Below are 21,229 nucleotides of genomic sequence, written 5' to 3'. Positions count from 1 at the left end.
TAGGTGCAGCCAGCCATTATAACCGCCTTTCGGGACACTGGTACTGGCTGTCCGGGATTCCGTGCTTCTTCCACCTTCCCAATCATCCCGTTCTTCCCTTGGGTGCTTTACACTCTTCCCCACAAATATTCTTTTTCATTTTGACTTTTAAGCTAAGAGTCAAAGATTCAAAATGAAAACCTATTTCATAATATAATAACTTCCTCTTACAGGGGGGTTTTTAAAGGCTGACGTGCCCGTTTTGCTTCAATTCTATGTCCATTTTGGAGAGGACCTCTCTGAACGTCTCATTATGGCACCTTGCTTTTGAGAGGTAACGGCATGTAGATAGTCATGTAAATGTACAGTGACTATTGAGATGTGTGGTAGCACTGGTGTTGACGTAGATTCGCAGGAGACCGGCTACAGGAGAAAATGGTATTACATGAGAAGCTGATCGTGTGAGGATTACAGACATTAGCAGAAAGGCATCGTGGGAAATCTGCTAAAGATTTTATAGTGCAGCCCACCATTGGGTATTTCAAGTATGGATGGTGACTGGAGGCAAAGCAGTTTGGACTCTGTAGTTTCCACTGCAAATGGGGCTCAATCTGTGGTGAACTCTGAGCTTCCGTCGACTCAAAAGTGCTGCCTGAAATGTCCGAGGAATGATTCGTAAGACAAAGGCGGAATTTTAGGGAAACAGGTTTGCCGTCAAGGTTGAATTGGCTTCACTGTAGCTCGTTTTCGCGGAACACGATGCCGACACTTCCTGAGAGACTCGAAGGGACAAAAGAGGGGAAGATGAGGAAAGCGATTATTTGTGAAAGTGGACCACGGCGCACTCGCATTCCTGCGTCTATTGAAGCCGGCTGACTTGCTGCAGGTGATTGCTGGGTTGGGTGAAACCAAGCCCTGCTTGTTTAATGAAAATCCACCTTTTCTGTACATCTTATTTTGTTAATCAGCCCTCGGGTCCTTTTTTGCTGCAATTTTGATCGGCGGGGGTGTTACGAAATGCTTCCGATCCTGATCGCTTGCCAACGTGCTGGAATCCAACTTGACTGAAACTCTCTCCCGGTACATGCCCTTGGCCTGCAGCGCTTGTGACGTGGGACTCGGGCGGCCTCTCATCCCAAGACTGCCTCTGGAGGGATCCTCCTCGGTATCCTGTCAAAGACGAGCTGGAATGTCACCCAGCCGGCCATCATTTCCCAACACGTACTCAACCTCCCACTGCTTCCCTGGCTTTGGCGTTCCTGCTAATGAACGTAGAGGCATTTCGCAATAGCAGGCATGTCCCAGCCTGAGTCCCATTGGGTGGTATGGCAGGGCTGGGGGGGGGGGGGGGTGCATGCCAACTGGAAATGCAGGATTCCGACCCGGAGCCACATGCCGGGAGAGGCTTTCCCACGAGAAAGCGCTGGTGAGGTGTGAATGACAGCATTCCAGGGTCTTCTCATATCAGTTGTGCTGATGATATCAGAGGTGGGGGCATGTTGCCTACATCACTCCCGGGAGTGACAGCCAGCCTTTATGACCCTGTCTCTTTGCTTCTTTTTATATTTCCTGCTACAACGGGGAAGTTTATTTACCCCCTTTACTATAGCTGGCCGGCTGTATTTACTCCAGTCTATCAGCAGTGCAGTTATTTTTGCTCCTGTCTACGATGCCTAGTCACCTGACCCGCTGTATCACTGTGACTCCTGCTGGTCGCAGCTCCTCTCCCCATCCCAAAGGGCGCCTCTTACCAGCGCTAACATTTTTCAAATGGGACGTGAACACATCCGCTGTTGACACAATAAATATGGCCAAAGAGGCGTGCGGGGAAATCCCAAAGGTGGGAGGCTCGATGACCCCTGGTGCGGCAGGTGTGAGGGCGGGTTGCCCAGCTGGCGTCCCGTACGCGGCGGCGGGTGCAGGAGCTGGGCGGGAGGCCTGCTGTTTACCGCGAAGGGCCGGGCGGCGCGGCAGCGCTGTGATGTCAGCCAGGCTCTCACCTGCGCTTTCACCTGCTCCCCCGGCACACACACCTGTGTTTGGCAGCCGCTCCGGCCCGGCAATCCCAGCCCGTTTTATAGGATTAGCTAGTTCTGCGGAACCGGTTCAAGGCTGCGTCCTTGTTTGCATAAAACCATAGAGCATATTATTTACACTCATATCACACATTTAATACCTTCTTCCCCCTCGTAGCCAAAAGGAACCTCAGCTTCCTGGCCGTCTCCCGTTTATTGTAGCTGCTCCACTTCTTGGCCATTTAAGCCATTGAAATAAAAAAACAAATGCATTAATAAATCATTCATTTCCTCTTATTTTTCTGTAGTTTTACTTCCTAGGTTTTTTTTAATAAACACTGTAAAGGTCTTAAACATGAATTATGTGTGAATAAACTGTATTATGCATTGTAACAACGATGCAGTTAATGAAAGCATAGCTAGTGACTCTTTTAATTATTTTATTTAATTATTATATAATAAGGCAACAAGTTAACTGTTTTTTGGTGTATATGATACAGTAAAGCTTTTGTGGTATTCCTTCACACGCTGCCTTTTGCTCTTCTTTTCATTATCTTTGTGTGGTTTGTAAGCCTGACATGCTGCTATACATGTGTGGTGTACCTTTGACGGCTCTGTGAACTGCTGCCTCGTGAGCAAGCAGAAGTCTGGCTTTTGTCGGGAATAAGCTGCATTCACACTTACAGAAAATGGATCCCTTGCAGTTTCACTTTCCCGGCAAGCATTCTCTCAGCCCTGCACATTGTGTGCTTTTACATCCATGAAAGATCCTTCTGTCACCCTTCCGTCAATGCCCCCCCCCCCAGCCACCCCCTCCCTGTATAATTGGCTGCTCCGCAGACATATAGATCGGATCACCAAACCAGTTTCTCCTCCTCTGTGCAGTGTCACGCAACCTGTGTGCCAGTGAGTGGGCTTCAGCAAGAAGCAACTTGCCTGGGCTTCAGATGAACAGGTCACCAGGAGCCAAGTCCCCGCCCCGCCTCCACTGAGTCATTGATTCATCTGGGCCACCACAGAAACGCTGATGCCACGGAATCTGGGTGTAGAAACTGACTCGAGGCCCCACAGCTGCCTCTGCGCTCCGTCCCATGAACTCGAGCTTCGATGCTGTGATGCCGATTCCGACCATACGGCGTCATGGCCCTGCCCTCAGATGTCCCCATCGCTCGGAATTGTACTAACTCAAGATTCAAGATTCTTTAATTGTCACGTACACAATCATGCAGAGTGCAACACGTAGTGAAATGCATCCTGAACCACACTTTTTTTTTTGCGAGTTAAAATCCAAGTTAAAGTGCAAAAAGCTAAAAGTGAAAGCAGTGAGCAGTGTGACAGTGCGGATATGGTGAGGGGTACGAGAGCACAGTGTACATCAGGGTGTGAGGTGCAGTGGCATGTCCAGGTTCAGAAGCCTTATGGCCTGGGGGTAGAAACTCCTCCTAAGCCTCTCAGTCCTGGCCATGATGTTCCTGAGTCTCTTTCCTGATTTCAGAAGCTGAAACAGGCTGTTATTGGGGTGGGATGTGTCCTTCATGATCCTGAAGGCCCTGCTCCTACATCTCTTGATGTAAATGTCCTGAAGAGATGGAAGGGCCGACCTGCAGCAGCGTTCTGCTGCACGGATCACCCTCTTGAGGGCTTTGCGATCCTGAACACAGCTATTCCTGAACCAGGAAGTAATGTTCTGAGTCAGGATGCTCTCCACAGCACCAGAGTAGAAAGTCCGTAGGATCGTTGGAGAGACCCTGAACTTCCTCAGCTTTTGCAGGTGGTACAGGCGCTGCGTAGCCCTTTGGGACTGGACTTGGATGCGAATAGTCCACGTCAGATCCTGAGAAATGTGGACACCCAGATATTTAAAACTCCTCACCCTCTCCACAGGAGATCCATTGATGGTGAGGGGAGTGTAGGCTCACTGCTGCCTCCTACTGAAGTCCACCACCAGCTCCTCTGTCTTGTCGACATTCAGCTGGAGACTTTTGTTGTGACACCACACAACTCAGATGAGGTGTGGAAATTCTCAGTGTTTGGTTAGGGCTCTTGTCTTGGCAACCTTATGCAGGAGCGTTAACATCTTGCGTTTAATATTAGCTGCATCCAGAAACCAATGTCGACCAACAGGGCGAGGCAAATGGTGAACGTTTCAGGAGATAAGAAGGGAGATGTGAATGGCATGATCTACAGAGATCATTAACAGCTAGATCTCTCAACTTCCCTATCCTGATAATCCATAAATCATTGAAATGTTCATAGTGGAACTCCATGATCATTGTTCTTTCTATGACACCACTAAGCTCTACCTTGCAATCCTGTTGCTGATATTCCCACTGCCTCTAACACTAACCTCACCTTCTCCTGCACATAACATCTGACTCCTCATCCTTGCAAAATCCGGAGAGGTCCTACAGATCTGCTTATATTTTGCAACACATGCTTGTTTAAATCATCTGTAGAAAACATGTGATTTAATTCACTGGATATTTTGCAATTGAAGTGAGCAACTGCTATTGTACTCAGTACTACTGTGCACAGCTGCTTCTGCAATAGTATACCTACTATACCCATCTTCTGAAAAGTGGTAAGTGGAACCATCAGAGGAGATTAACCGGTGTATATGGCATGAACAGAAAAGAGAAGAGGATCTGCTACTGATTCCTATGTGACCCCCATAAATAAGTCACAGAGAAAGAGCCAGGGATCAGGGAGGTATAGCGTGATTGACTTTGGTGTATGTCAGATAGTATAGATGCCGTGCCCAGGAACATAAGAACAAAGGAGAGGGAAGGTGGAGATCGGAGAACCTCAGAGACCACAAGGAAGGTCATATCAGTGGATGCTCCAAACTGGATGCCGCAGTTGGTGTATGTTTTGGAGACCGTTGGTTTTCAGTGTTCTGGAAAACGAGGGACAAGGAAACATGAGGTAATGCTCTCAACCGAGCAGGAGTCAGAGCGTGCTGAGTCCGCGTGTGCTGCTGAGCTGAGAAGTGGTAGCATTCCAGTTTGACACTGACTGCACGTTTGCATTGCAAATGAAACTAGCTCATCGTTTTCATTTAAAGAGAAAAGCCCTGCGCTAGCAGCGACTTATTTCCAGTGAGCTGGCTAAATGACTAAGAGAGTGGCCCCGTCCGCTGGTGACGTGGTGTTTTCTCCCGGGTCCTGGCAATGCCGCCACACATCGCTCTGAAATGCTTTCCACGCTGATGCGTCCGAAGAATCCAAGTGCATGCTTTGGATTTAAGGACCCTTCAGTTGCATTTATTTCATGGCGTTCCTGGAGGAACCCACATGATTTTCCATACACGTGTCCCCTGCATAGTCGATGTTTGAGATGGTGTTGTCTTATAGATGGAGCTGTGGTGTAAATGTATCCCTGCAACTTATGTGTAAATCAGCCCTGTGTGTCACGGGTGGGTGTAGCAGAAAATGGGTGTGACTCGGTAGGTACAAGCTTCCATTCTGCTGGTCCCTCCGCAGCCCCCCAGATCCTGTCACGGTCTGGCTTCCTGTTGAGCAATCGCTTTCTGAAAGGCATTTCTGAAACACGTATACCCCGTCACCATGACTGTGACTTTTGGGCTGTGTGGGTGAGCTTCAAACCCAGCAGTTAAGAGTGGAGTTTTTATATGAAACAAATCTCCAATGAAAAACAGTGACCGTGCCAGCAAGGCTCATTGTTTTAGACTAATGAAAGGGAGCCTGCATACTTTTCAAAAGAGTATTTACCCATAACTGCGCCTGCAGACCATCCATGACTAGTTTGTTTCCTGGCTCTGTCTACTCCCGGCCAAGCCTCTGTGTTGGGCCTCTTGGTTCAGGTGCCTCACCTATTATTGCCCCTGCTCCTCCCCGCCTGCCACACACCTGCTCTTTATTGCCCGCCCGATAGCTTCCACGGACCTCAGACCGGACACACATGCCCGCACGCCCACCTCACGTGTCCTTCTGCACCATGGTTACCGTACAACGTCGATCGCATTGAACAGTCGCCAGTAAAACTTGATAGTTTTTAACTCATGGGGGGAGCGGGGGCTGTAATTAGTTTATGAGGCCGGTTGTAATCTGTCTGTGTCGCTGTGTTGCGAGGTCAGGTTTAGAGCTTCTTTTCCAGGCAGATCTTGAGGCCGGGCCGCTCGGCCTGACCGAGAAAGCTATGTCGTGTCTCCGCTGCCAGCCATCTCTCTCGGACTCGCTGCTGCTCCCCCAGAAACTGAAACTAACACGCTTCTGGATGTTTTGATCCTTCCCTTCTGCAGTCTTCTCACGACTGAAACCTGATTTCGGATTTCTGAGAAGGAAACTCGCATGAAATCTGCAGACTCACAAAAAAAAAAAATAATAATACACAGGCCGAGTGAATTTGTTCGATCGTGTCTTTATGCCATCCCTAGATATACATCTCAGCCATGTTCATCAGCTTCAGAGTACGGCAGAGGTAAATTCAAAATGTTAGTTGTATAAACAAGTGACCAGGGTATACAGTTTAAACAAGTGTGTGCAAGTAATAAAGTGTGTAGTATAAACAAGCCTAAACAAATAGTAATGTGTATAATATGAAAAGGTATAAACAAGCATCAGTTATGGTTATTGTTTAATTCACCATTGTAGTGCCGTGTAATCGAGCTGAAGGTGATCAATACATTTATGATGGGATAGAAAAAATCTGTGAAATTCACAGCAGGTTTTGGGGCTACAGTTAGTGGTAGCTGAGGTTAGCATCCGTTATAATAAGTCATAACTGCATTGTAATTGTGGCTGTGCTGTTCTGGTCTGCATTTAGTATTCGCTGTCTTAGCTCTACCCATTTGGCGCACAGTTTGTGCTCAGATTCACCAGCTTTGCTGGAGTTTGGCTGACATCTATAATGAAGTAAATACTTGAGCATTGAATGTCATACTGCACTGTTTCTGCAAAGGGGGATGCTGTACTAACTGCAATATTATAGAAGATTACACATCAAGCCACTACCATCCAATGTGATTATCCAGTAGTGCCTGCTTCCTTCATCCATTGTGATGGGCGACATTCTATTATTCAACCCTAAGAGGGACTCATCAGGCAAGAACTACAGGACAAATTCAGAAAATAGATTTAGATTAATAATTCTGCAGTGGGGCTGATAAAAAATAAATAAATCGGATGTAGAATCACCTACTCTGTATACCAGCTTAATTCCCAGAACGTGGGTTTTGGATGGGATTGGTTTGCTCTTGAAGATGCGCCATCAGGCCCGGCTCAAACTGTGAAATGTTGGGTATCCCCAGGATTATCTAATTATCTCAGGCGGCTGTTGTTTGGATGAGTGGGTCGGACCCATTTTTAAAAATACCTTGCTTTTAACCACCCGTATACTAAGAAATCATTTCAAGCTTAAAATGAAAAAAAGTTTCCAGTTGGGCCATCGATACTGTTTAGTGATCAGTATCTGGACACGCTGCCTCGCACATGTGCATCTAGTTTGTGTTTCTGACGTACCGCAGGTGGTCGATGCTGCTCCCTCTCAGATCGCACAGGAACCAGCTTTCTCACACCCCTTTGATAGCGACTCCGTCATGGAAAAAAGCTTAGTCACTAGGTTTCTTTCTAAAATAGTTGACAAATAGGTTTTAAAACTTATAAAGTTTGCTGAAACATGGAAAGTCCCGCTCTTGGTCAGGCTTCTGGTTGTGTGGGTCAGACCCGTTGTGCCCCAACGCGGAGCAGGAGCTGCTCACCATATCAGCATTAGGGGTGGCTGAGGCGAGCGATTTTTGGCAATTTGTGCTGTAGCGAACTTTGTTTTTCTGTGGGCCTGAGTGGCAGAAAGACCAGTGGCCGGTTTGCTGCTCACCATGCCATCTGGGTACTATGGAAAGGTCTTATTTGGACATAGTGGTCTTAAGGTTGAGATTGTGGTGCACTTGATCCTAGGGGAAGATTCTGGTGCATACATCAATGAGAACACAGAGCACAGACACAGACAAACATACATCTAGTGTCAGGCAGACACAAGTGCAAAGAGAGTACATACAGCACAAACAAATAAACATGGTGTACACAAATTAAAAATTGGAGTCTTTGTTTTCTCTCTATTTACTGAGAAAGTAGATTTAAAATTAATCGCTAATGACCTACGAAGACCTACGGCATGTTATTTAAAATGTCTTTAACTTAAGGGCTACCTAGGAAACAAGTTTGCCGAAGGTTCCAGCCAGATGTTTGACAGTAATGATGATTTACAGGTGTGTCAGCATCACTGATCTGCCAATCTGCACTGTCGCTGTTTGTGTGTGTGTGTGTGTTTCTGCACACGCCCACTGTGGTTCAGCCCAATGGCTTTGCTGCTAGCGCTGAGATCTGCTGGGCTGCGATGCAGTGCAGAGCGGACCCCTCCTTGACTCCGCCTGAGGAGGTCTTCAGTGAAATGTCAGACGTCGCTCGCCCCAGCACAGATTTGCGCAGTGGCTGGGATGTGCCACCGGGGCGGCGCTCCAGCGCACGCAGGGTACTCTGTGGCACTGGGGTGTGTCCTGCTTCACCTTTTCAGTTCTCCCCCCTCCTTCACTCCCCACCCCTACCCTGCAGACTCTCTGCACCCTGCCCTCCTTCCGCCCTTTTTCCCACCTGTCTGCCTGAGATTTCAAATCAGGGTTTGGTTTTTCTAAAAGCTTCGGGGTTTCTTATGGGTGTAGTTATTGTTCTGAGTTGAGTTTCGATACCGGGCTTGGGTTTGGTTACAGTGCTGTGCGATTCTGCACTTATATCGATCTGGGTGCAGCTTTGGGTTTGGTCACGATTCAGCTTTCACTCTTAGATGCGTGTGTTTTTGTTTCTGCGTCCTGATTAATCTTATGGTCAGATCTGTTTCTGGTCTGGTTTGGGTGGTGTTGCAAAAACCTCATATTTACCCCATACTGACTTAATCTCCCTCTGTGACTGCATACCAGTGAATACATGCACCTAGCTATAAATACGGAACTTAACCCCCTAAACCCCCTAACGGGTATCAAGGCAAATGGCCTGACCATGTGCTCGGACCCCAAGCCTCACTCTCACCTGTATGCATGTGCATGTCTCAATAAGAGAGCATGATGCAATATGTGAAAACAAGAATTTGGATGTATCTGCACTCGTACTTCTGCAAATGGCTATTAAAATAGAGCATTAGGCAGACTCTAACTACTTTAACATTGTAGATTCACTTTCAAATACTCTTTTCACTTATGCTGTGTCTTATTTTCTCATGCAGCAGGCATTATGAATGGGTCTGTCACATAGTGACATTTGCAAAGGGCCTTTTTTCCATCTGCATGTTTGACATGCATGTTTTACATGCGGCTCCCAGCACTGCAGAGGAAAGCATGCGATGCGCTTTGCATAAGCCGCTGCTTCCCTTTTTCCCCGCAGCGCTCAGACGATGCCTTTTCTCTTCGCTCCGTCTCCACTTCAGACTGACTCCTGCTGGCCCATCTGAAGTCCGGGACGTCCACACAGGTTCGTTGGTCGGTCCCTGCGGCACGCTCTCCTTTTCCTAATGCGGACCTGCGTTTACCTCCTTGCGCAGACAGGCCGTGTATGCGACTCAGCTCGGTGCCGTCGGGATCCGCGTGTGGCCACCACTGCTGATTTCTGTAGATGTCTGGTTCTGGGCCGACAGTTGCCATGCCATTGGCACTCTGCTTGGCGATCTACCTGCTTCCGGGCCCCTCTGGGTGACTCGGGCTCCCCGCTGCTCTCAGTGCCGGGCAGCAGCGATGTCTAGGTGCTGTTTTCTGAGTGACTCTTGCTGTGTCGTGTATCGTCACGCTGTGTGTGCCTCGGGCCAGCTGCCGGGGGCTTGTGCATCACATTCCCAGTCCTCCGCCTCTCTGCTTCTTCTTCATTTGATGGATCTTTTGATTTTCTTTCCTCTGTCTATAGGCTTGACTTTCAGTCGGTCTGTGCGGGAGATCGGTTGGCTTTCGCCAATGTTCCGCACAAGAGGGACCTCCGTGTGAATTCCCGCTCCCCGAAGGTCAGCCGACACTGAGCAGCACCGACCCTGGGCAGATGGACCCTGGACAGCACCGACCAAGGTCAGAAGCATAGTGTACTGTAAGTACCACAGGTGACCATTCCTTATGTAACAGGACCTAATCTGCATATGCAGACACCTTTTGGGCTTTAATCATGGATCAGTCTCAGATAGTGGGGCTGCCGTGGCTTAAATGCACTCTCTCTGTAATGTAATCATACGTTCAGCATATGCAGGCTAATCTCTCACAGTCAATGTCTGCCCCCCCATGACAGTGTCTCCCCCAGCGACGTGCCCTCCCTTTATCTCGCTCCCCTGCCGTGCCTTCATGCACCCCCTACCTCGAATCCTGTCTACCTTGGGCCGCCTGGCCCCAGGCTTTGGTTTGCACTGCCATGCTGCTAGAGGAAGTGCTGGGGGGGGGGGGCACATGTCTATGGAGGGGGCTGATAACACTGTGGTCCCCTTATCTGTCCCCAGGTTGCATACCCCCCCCCGTTGTAACACCAATCGATCAGATGAGAGGAGTGCCAGCCGTGGCGACCTTATCCAAGTGTTGTGTGCAGATTGGGGGGGGGGGGGCGCTGCTTCGCTCCTCCTCCCTCTCGCTTTTGGTTTTCATTGTTCTCTTGCATGTGGTGGGGGCCGTTGGCTTGGGGGTGACTGTCTTTGAGGCCCTCGTGGCCCAAGGCGAGGGAGTGGCAGGGATGTCCGCCCAGAGAACAACACAGAGTTGGGCCCTTGGGGGGTTTTGTTCAACAGAGATCCTCGAGTAAAGATGTGATGTCACTTCCTGTAAGGGGTTAGGGAGTCACAATCCATCTGTCTGTGCAGGGCCTCTCTCTGTGTTTTCACACAGGGTAATAAATGGCTTCATGCCCCTTGAGTTTCTGCCCTGGCAGTATAATTTTCTTCAGCGGGCTTTGTATACAGGCCAGTGTTCCAGTTGCCTTCAGCCTTTATTCAGCGATCTTCTGATCTGCAGTAACTGAATGTGAAGCATTTCTGTTTAAAGTACACAGAAATTGTCCTTTTAGCAGAGGGTATATGGATGGTCATCAGCAGCCAGGGTATGTGTAGTGGTGTAAGGGTAGTGTTAATTAGTGTGCTTTACCTGCAGTTGTTTTGCTTGGCTGCTTGCTTTGTGAAGAGGGGCCATCTCTCTCTCTCTCTCTCTCTCTCTCTCTCTCTCACTCTCTCTCTGTCATAAGTGTGTTTTCTCAGGCCTAGTATTTGCGTGTCAGGCTACGTAGCTCAACCCATCCCTTCATCCTCTCATCCATCCAGCTGACTTGGCACAAAGACTATTATCCCTTCCCTTTCTACGGTGTCTTTTCTCTGTAGCCCATGTCTATGATACGCATAATCCCCTTGGAGAATGTCAGTCAGCTTGTCTTTCATTGATTGAGCAATCCGTGCACAGGATGACAGGCGACTCTTCACCTCTTTCAATCTACAAAGAATCCAAAAGATCGATGTTACCCTGACATCTATGTCACTTAGTAAGAACGTTCCCATGTTCCCTGTGTGTCCTCTGAGGAGAAGTTTGTTCCCTTTGGTCCAACCCTGTTCTGCAGAACTGTGCTGCATGCATGGGGAAGTGGGGCTTTATCTTTAAAAGTAGGCTTTGCTCTTTATGCATAGCTGTATATGCATATACTACTCCGGAATGCATGCTAAAGTAGGATATCTAAAATCTCTGAAGTGCTAGAGGTGCCGACCACTGTTAAACGTTATTACATCTATGATGGGCTGTCGTGAAATGATTTTAGAGGTCAGTGTTTTGCTCACACATACCGTGGTATTGTGTCTGTAAAACCTCTTGTGTTAGGGAAGTGACTAAACACTTCAGCTTTCTTTCAGAGGTATGATTACAGAGCTCGCAGTGTTTTGTTACTCAAGTAATCCACACCGCTCAAAGGGGAAGTGTGGAGTTCTGCTTCCCCCCGCGCCTTTATGCATTGTGGTTTTATTTGGCCAGTTTTATTTTAATAGGCATAGAAGAAGCCAAGGTGATGGAGCCATAGAGGATACTTATGCAATGGAAGGTGCAATGTTAGTAGGAGATCAGAAAGGCCACCTACCTCCCTGGACAATGCAGATGAAAATCTCATGAAGGAAATCAATGATCGATCACACATTACAGTTACACTGAAGAGATTTTTAGGTAACAGTTACCTCATCTATAGGCTGTAAAACCCTGTCTTGTTTTGTCTTAACTGTTGTTCCATTGAGCTATTGGCCTCCCTTGTTTTTGCCTGAAAATGCCTCTCACTTCATACTGAAAGTTAATTTCATCCTCAGGTCCGACTGCGCTACTGCTTCATGTATTTATTTATTTTTTTACGCTGAATAGTGTATGTTGTTGCCCAAGCTCTCCTCCATCAACCTGATCTTTTAACAACAGCGCCGAGTTCCCAGGTGATTGACTGATGTCGTTGTGGCTGCTGACATGTAACCCTGCAGCTGTTCGCAAAACAACCTCGTCCGGATTTCGGAGGATGGGCCGTGCGTTTTGCAGCGCTTTTTGTTATTAATTTGTTTAATTAGTGTTTTACCTGGTGGGTGTTTGGCCGCAGTGAAACTAGAAACCCTGTTTCGGCGGTTATTATCTTGACTCGCTTCCAACATTTCAATCAATATTGATTAAAATGCTTCATTTCAAAAAATACTTCCTTTGCTGTTACTTTTCTAAACGCATTCACTTTCCCATATCGAAGATTCCTTCTGTTGTGAATTTTCTTTTTTTTTTTACAGACTCACTTGTTTTGTTCATATGGAAAATTTCTGCCATTATAAAGTCATTCGTTCTTAAATGTGCATATTCTTGCCAAGACAGGCATTACATAAAGAACTTTCCGTATTTCAGTAGTTACGGTTAAGGTTAGAGTACTAAAATATACTTTCCGCATTTGCATATAGTTCCATTAGGATCCAGGACAAAGGTAAAAAAAAAAAAAGGTAAAATAGGTAAAAAACAAAAAAAAAAAATTATATATATATATATATATGTTATTAGCAGAAATATGAAGGGGCAGGGATAATGGTAATTATAGCTGTCAGGTGGCACAAATACCAGGCTGAGAAAAAAACTCATCTGGCGTGATGCCACTTGGACAGGCTCCTTGGCTACGAACATACTTCCCTGAGTAGTGCAGTACCACACTGGCCTGGGGTGCCGCACGTCATATAATTTTAAGCTTACGGTTTAAATACAGCCTTAAACTTCATTCTGATGGTGCCAGGATGGTCTTAAGAATGCAGGTTTGACAGGTGAAGGAGGTGGAACTCATTGTGATGATCCAGGAAGCGAGTTGTATTCAGGCCTAGTGATCATGTGGCAGGAGGGTGTTCATTAAACCGCACTTGCATCTGTTTACCAGTGTGTATGGGAGCATATAGAGAAAATGAAGTCTGTACCTGATTGGATAAGATAGTTGATAACCATACTATGCAGAGTGGAAATTGGACAGGGCGGCTTCGGCAAGATGGCCGCCTGTAGCACTACAGACCTGTCATTGGCACTAGGCAGTATGGGCTCTTTGGCTTTCTCTAAACCTAAATTTGTCCCTGTGTAAAAAGATTTTTTTTTTCCCTGTACTGCTCCGAAGTCCAGCTTTTGTCCTGTTGTGTGTTTCCCTCGTTACTGGAGGTTCGGAAGTACCAACATATATGTGAGCTTAATTAAAAAACGATTGCAGTGTTTTATTCTCAGTCTGGGTCAAGGAGGCATGAAGCAAGTGGCCACGACCCTTGTGTTGTCCAGTATAATGCCTTTGAGCGACTATCAGTGAGCCTCGGTTGGTCTGACCTGACAATGTTTTTGAGATCATGGCTTTCTGCACTGGTCCCCATCTCATAATAAATATTTTTCCAGAGACTGTAGCTTGTGACTGATTTCTTTCAACGCCTTTCAGATTACTCATCTCTCAGACAGCTGTGGTAGACATCAGCACATGAAGAGCTCGCATGTCAGACATTTGACATGCCTGAAGAATGAGTTAGTATTACTTCTATTTGGTGTGTTAGCTTTGCTTGGAGGTCAAAGGTTACCTGCCAGACAGATATAAGAGAATAGTGTGTTGTCACAATTGCTTCAGACTACAGAAAGCCTGAGAGGTCAGCGTGATAAGGAGCACAGCGTCTCGCTTGGACGGTCCCTCTAATGAGGGCTCTTATCTTTCAACCAGCAGGTGCTATTATTGTCTGTTAGAGTTTTATTTTTTGCTGTAAAGTTACAGCTCTTTACCATGGTCCAAAGTTTATTACAAATATTTTCTTTATTTCATCCTTTTATTTATTTAACATAAATTCTAGAAACATAATGACAAATGGACCTCAAGTAATTACCACTCCTAATAGCATTACCTCTTATTACATTCTATTAATCTGGCTTAGATGAAAAGGATGGAAGATGACAGAACGAACCGCGACAATGAGTGACAAATATGTGAACATATACATTTGAAAAGAGCAGACAGTTTCCAATCCACCCTACAATTTCTTTCAGAGCCCTACAACTGTCAGTAAAACTAGGGATTTCTTGAATCCTTTGGCCGTGTGCCATCATCATCAAAAGTAAATCTGCAAGGGTTATGAAAATAAGTGGGAATTTTTAAAAGCCTGTACATATTTGTGAACGTCACAGGCATTAGGCAGTAGTCGAAGGTATAACAGGTGGGTGTTTATTGCCAGGAGGTTAAACCCTGAAGCAGGGCACTCTGGGAGCACCTGTGACAGAGCAGTGAGCATGTGGGACATGTAGGTCTTCACATGGAGAACCACACTGACTCATTTTCCAGTTCAACCCCACCTATTAAACCCTCAGTCCATTTAGAGCAGGAGTAGGCAACCTTATCCAGAATGGGCTGTTGTCTGGCGGGTTTTTCTTGTAACTCCCCAGGGATGAGAACAAGTCATTCCTTGGCAAGTCGAGTTAAAACGTCTCAAGTCCGAGTCAAGTCTCTAGTCATGTGCCCTGAAGTCCAAGTCTTTCCATTATTTTTGCTGTCGAATCGCAAGTCATCAAATTTGTGACCCAAGTCTAAGTCGAGTTGTGTGTCATGTAACTTGAGCACTACCTATGTCAGCTACTTTTACCTTTAGCAAATAAAACTTGCTGCGGCAAAAACCTGCCACAGTAGATTGCAAGTTAAGTTCTCCATAAGCAGAGAAAGGTTAAAAAGAGCCTTCACTCTGTCACGGTTGTCCTCATACAGTTTTTGCATTCATGTGTACGCAGGGAGTGATGCATCTTTCCAACAAACTCTCAGGAGACCTTGCATTCAGCCAAATGAAAATGCAGACAGCAGAGAATTAATATGTACAGACACTCCTCTACTTACGAATGAGATACGTCCCAAACGGCCGTTCGTAACTTGAAATGTTCGTAAGTCGTTATTCAACATCATTTTAAGGGTATATGCAAGTACAAAGAACTAGGATCTGCTGGGAGTACGCACACTACGCTGCTGCACGGTAGGAGTAGTGGTCAGATGTCGTACTAGGCGGAATTGATGCACAGAAAAAAAAAATTATGTTGCAGACAGTAAATAGGAGCCCAGTGAACACAATTTGGACTTACAGTCCTCTCTGTTCATATGTCTGAAAGGTCGTAAGTTAAAAGTTCCTAAGTAGATGAGTGTCTGTAATGAAATTGTAAAATTAAAGTTATGGTTTCCAGAGGGGGACTATAACTTCAAGTTTTCGCAAGTCATAGGATCCAAGTTGGGTCTAAGTCTCGAGTCATTTGCCCTCAAGTCCAAGTCGAGCCCGAGTCTTTCCATCATTTTTGCTGAGTCAGTGACACGAGTCTTCACCTGTACAACTACCTAATTTGATTAATGATTAGGGGACTGATTGGCTGAAGAGTCCTCACATCTCGTTTTGAGCAGCTGACCTAAAGATTATCCCAAAAGTATGCATACACACCGGCCCTTTGAGGATAAAGTTACCTGCCTCTGATTTAGAGCTTCGGATCATTCCCTTATACCTGACACTTCATTCATAAATAATGTAACTTGATTTTTGAAAGAGAACTACATGTATGTTATTTCCAGGGTTATTTCAACATAATGACTTTATATCCTGTCAGAGCCCAATATGTAAGTAGGGGAGACTGGAGAAAATTGTTGAACTTTTTTCCATTTTTCTTTTTAATAACTTATAAAAATAACACAATGGAAAAACAGATTTTCTTTCCAATGTAAAATTGTACAAGTTTGCTAAACACCAGTGGTGTTAAGGGGAATCTAAGTTATACGGGGAAATTACTGACCCTGTGGAACAGTTATTCCCAGTCTTCCCTTTATATGCTACCAAAATGTTATCTTTTGATAACTTTCATATGAACTGTAAAAATTCAGAAACAGTCTTTCAGATTTCTTTGCAAACCTCTACAGACTACTAATAATGCTTGTCATTCACATGGGCATCTGATTTATGGTAAAAAGTCTCCAAAGGGCGCTTTCCCCCGCACCAGGTACCATACTTTTAGTACTTTTGGTACTTCCAAAAGTATGGTACTTCTTTTGTGTCGGTTTTCCACTGGCATAAAAACTGGTACCGGTGGCAAATGACATCATCAGTGACTGTCCCTGACTGACATCATCACAAAGTGCGGCACAGTATTTCTTTTGCTGAATTCAAACATGTTATTATATGTTATTATGATTCTTCACTTTCCTGTAGTCCTGCTTAAGTTTGTTTTAATTTCAACTGGTACTCGACCGGAAGTCAATGGAAAAGCGAAAGTACCGTACTTTGTGCGGTGGAAAAGCACCCTAAGTGCGCTGTCTCAGACCTGTGTCCGTGTGGCGTGTCTGTGGGCTGTAATAGTAACCTATGTTTTTGCACTGTTTAAAGGAAGAAGGTGGTGATGAAGAGAAGCTCCTCAGCCGGCTGGTCGTTCTACTCCTGGGGATGCCTTGGGGGAAGCCTCTGCTGTTTGCATAGGCCTAGTGCTGAGAGAAGCCCCATAGCGTACAAAGGGAGTTGTTGGGACTGACTACTCATTAACCTGGCCATTTGTTTGAAATGCCACTTTCACTCACACTAAGCTATGTCATATACACATTGCATTAACTACTTTTACATTCAAAACTTGTTATGCAAAAAAAATTATGCAAGTACAGTATCAGAGGGATTGATTTACAGCTTTATGTATTTTTCAGCGCAACTACAGGAATTAATGGTCCTCTTTAATGTATCTGACTAATTTGTCATGTATTCATTTGAATTGTTTTGTCATAGTGAATTTGCATTTGAATGATAATGCAAATACCACAGGAAAACTTACAAAGTTTGAGTTGAAAGTGACTAAGTGGATAATTCCTGATAAGAATTTGTGTATAAGAAAAAGACTCTGTAACACAAAAATCAGAATAACTTGAGTCAGATGTTCCGGTTTAGTAAGTTAGCTTATGTGCATCTCTGGGTACAGAGAATCATGTCAGTTATAAAAAGCAAGTAAGATCCCAGAAGTTGTAAACAAGTAATGTTTTTAATATATTTTTGAAATGTAATATTGATATAAAAAATTAAAAAGGAATAGAATATGCCTGGTTGTTCTGTGAGAGTGCCAGAGGACTGTGGTCATGTGACCGTCTACTTCTCTTTGCATGGTCAGTACAGCTGGGACGCAGCGCCTGTACAGTTAGGAACTTACTTGTCCCAAAAGTGTCTGCGCAGACAGCCAGCGGCATGCTAATCCTGATGAGGTCTACGCAGTCGGGGACATGCTCATCCCTTAAGCATCTGCGCAGTCAGCCAGCAGCAAGCTAATGCTTCTGAGGTGTTCGCCATCAGCGAGATGCTCATCCTCCAAGCGTCTGCCCCACGTCGGCCAGCAGCAGGCTGATCCTCCAGATGTCCGGGCAGCAGCATGGTCACTCACCTTAAAAACCACTGATGATGATGGAGCACAGCTTTATAGAAATCTGCAAGGCAAATGTTTTTAAAACATCCTAATTGCTTGGAAAAGGCCTTTAAATGACTTAATTAGTATGGAAAGCACTGCTCTCAAAGACTCAAACATGATGACTAGAGGAAACCATTATTAGTATTTTTTTTTTATACCGATAAATATAAGGGCATCTGCTAGTGAGGCGCTTGTGCTGATGGACTGGGCTGTGTCCCCAGTGAGCACTCATGCAAATGAAATATTTGAATAGCATGGAATAAAGTGGTATAACTTGCCCCCACCACACACACACTTTTGTGTTGTACCTGTCCTGTCTACCCAGGCCCCTCAGAGTCTCCTTGGGGAAGACCGGCAAGCTTGATCTGGGATATCTGCTCTCCTGGGCTCATGGGCTGTCGAGATTGGGGATATTTTAGATTAAAATTTACAGTTACCACACACTTCATGGTGAGTTACGTAATCAAGGCAGCTCTGAGGGGGGTGCAGGGTGATGGGAATGAAGCCCTGTTGGGGGTGGGTGATAGTCCCCCGATGGCGACGCCCTAAATCTGCTTACTGGGCCCAATTGTCTGTCTGTGAATTGAGTGTCAGGACCACTTAGGGTTAACAATGGGCCGAGGCAGGCCGGGCCGGCGGTGGGGGGGTGACTTCGTATCGCAGGCCGGGTCGCGGCTGCCGCCGTCCCCACAAAGAGGCCCTCATGGCTGCTTCCTTCTGCTCTATTTCCCCGGCTCAATGGGCCGCGGTGGAGCGCGAAAGCTCTGTACCACAGACGCCGCCAGCTTGCTGTGTCCAAAGCCCCCCCTGTGTGTGACGTAGGCTCGCCCCGGGGCCGCTGCCAGCTCCACGTGCCCATCTGCGGCCCCCACGCTGGACACCCCCCCCCACTCCGGCATTTGTCCTGCCGCACGGCAAACTAAATTGTTATTCACATTGTCTAAATAGTATCTGCGAGTGATGCTGGGGGTCCGCGGCTAAGACTGAGGATCTGCTGTTTCTCTCTGGAACTGCAGCCTGGTCCTCCAAGGGCACAGAGGCACTCTGCAGCATGTCGCCTGGCTGCTGGCCACACTCTGCCCTGGCCTGTCTCGCTGCCAGATACACCCGTCTACAGCCACAGCCCTGGAGCTGGGCGCATGCTGGGTGGTCTTTCGAGGTCCCCTCTCAAGTTTAAAAATAATAATTGCATCATTTGTTACACTATTAGGTCTAATCTGTCCTGTTATTCGATTGGGACCAGACACATCTGACAAATTGGAGACCCTCAAAAAGTAATGGATCGACTTGGTAAATATTAAAACATCTATTATTATTTTCTGTACTTCATTCAGAATATGAGTCAGGGATATTCACTCATTTTATTTTACAGATGCTTTTTTCAGAAAGCGGGGTTGGCCAGTTTCTGGCGTAGTGGGGCGATATGGATCTTGTTCAGGGGAACGACTGTGAAATCAATCAACTGACTATGGGATTGAATCCAGCAACCTTCCAGTCACAAGCACAGCCTCATAACCCACTGGGTTATAACACACCTCCCCCCACCCCAGATCTATACCCATGTTTCCTTGGAACTATGTTCAATTATGAATGAAACACGCTGAACTGCACAAATATAACAATTACTAATGTTTAACTACTGTAGATGGACTTGGAGTAGTAATCTTGAGGTAAGTTATGTCACCTTAACATGTCTTCAAAGGAGGAACACCAACTTGGGGCCATTCATTAGAACAAATGTGTTTCTTTAACTTGCGTAAGTCATGTTTGGTCATATTTTTGTGCTGCATTATGCCACACTTTCGACTAATTTGCGGGTTAAAAGTATTTAAAATGGTATCCACCTTCACTTGGTCCTTTATTTTATGCCTTCATGAGCAGTACAATTACTTCATTCTGACAATTGTAAAGTTCTAGAATGCAGTATTTAAGCTGCTCACAATGGCTGCAGGGAAAAGGCAGGATGTGCGTTTCGACAACGAAGGGGTATTGATTAATGGAAAGCACCTGCCGCTGTGGCGAGACAGGAATCGCAGGCAGGAAGCGTGCATGGGGGAAGCCGCCTGTGGCTGGGCCGGGCCGTCGTGGGCCCCGGTGCGGCGCTGGGCGGGAAAGGGACCGGGAGCCGCCAAGGATGGTGACGGACTAAACATGCAGAAACGCAGCTGACACTCTCCAATGTGGGAAGCAGACTGAAAGGAGCCCCCACATAACGCCCGCGCACCACAGCACCCCACACTCTTGACCACATCTGTACTTTTGCGCGTATTTATTGACTATTTTATACATATTGTTTATACACGTCGTGTCTTTTTCGATTTTTGTTTGCACTGCACAAGTAATTCATTATGCTGATGTGTATAAGGACAACAACATAGAACTGAACTACAAATATCTGGTCGTGAAATAATTAATGTCCTATTCCATGTTGTTAAAATCATATTCATCAGTCAGAGCGGTCTTTTGGTTTTGTGATGCATTGCACATGACCTTGCCATTTAAGTGTGACTGCTGTTTGTGAAGGTGGCAGGCGGGCCGCTTTCTGGGAGGGGTTTACTGTTGTCTTTACTATCTGAGCTTGTCACATTGTCTGCTTATGTCCCTTCTTCTTGTCACACTTGGCAATGGGGCTTTAAAGCCAATGTGTTCCCCTGTGATGCTATAAGTTAGAGTCTATGCTCCTTTTCGCAGCTGCAATCCCTCAATCCCCTCCAGTTATCTGAGGCGGCCCGCTGGAATCCCACCCGCAGCAGCCTGCTGGCCGTGTTTGTTGTCATCTTTGGTTACCCTCAGCCACAACTGCCCATCTTATCAGCCTCCCTCGCCGACTCTGCCCCTACTGCTCGCTGCAGGTACAGCACCCTGCTTTCCATCCCCACTTCGATTGACCGTGAGGATTATGACCCGGGGCAAGGACAGGACACACACATATATACGTGCCCACCCTGTACATTTCATAAACAGGCAGTCTCCCACCACACTTTGCAATATTAATCAACGCAAAAAAACTCCCAAATATAATGAAAGCTCAGTTGAATTGTCTTGAAATGTATCAAGTGAAATAACAAGACTTCATGTGTTATTGGCTTGAATGTTTATACATTCTCTGGGTTAATTCTACATTTCCTCAAAATATTTACAATAAATCTTCACTGGATAGAGGGAGATTCAATCATTGCTTCAAAATCTACGATCATCTGAGACTTTTATGTTTTCTGTATTATCAGCATGTCTGGGGAAACATGGGAACAGAATGAAGGCATTTTAGTTAATCTCCTTTCACACTTTAAATGTATGTGATGTTTTATTTTCTCATGGC

The 21,229-nt window shown here is 46.0% G+C and overlaps 1 long non-coding RNA gene across 7 annotated transcripts in view; it reads left to right on the top strand.

Moving 5' to 3' along the window:
• Positions 1–17,550, top strand: part of LOC125714754 (uncharacterized) — a 36,699-nt gene extending 19,149 nt beyond the window's left edge. For 3 of the 7 annotated variants that reach the window (XR_007383831.1, XR_007383833.1, XR_007383832.1), the window contains 3 exons: positions 9,386–9,472; positions 9,899–10,072; positions 16,857–17,550. This is a non-coding gene — a long non-coding RNA (uncharacterized LOC125714754). Of the gene's footprint in view, positions 1–6; positions 866–2,879; positions 9,473–9,898; positions 10,073–16,856 lie in introns of those variants that run through there. The other 4 variants (XR_007383828.1, XR_007383827.1, XR_007383830.1 and 1 more) reach the window with 3 other exon arrangements.
• The last annotated feature ends 3,679 nt before the right edge of the window (positions 17,551–21,229 follow it).

Source organism: Brienomyrus brachyistius, chromosome 19 (assembly GCF_023856365.1).
Source record: "Brienomyrus brachyistius isolate T26 chromosome 19, BBRACH_0.4, whole genome shotgun sequence".
Classification (NCBI taxonomy): domain Eukaryota; kingdom Metazoa; phylum Chordata; class Actinopteri; order Osteoglossiformes; family Mormyridae; genus Brienomyrus; species Brienomyrus brachyistius.
This window is presented reverse-complemented; position numbering and strand designations above follow the sequence as displayed.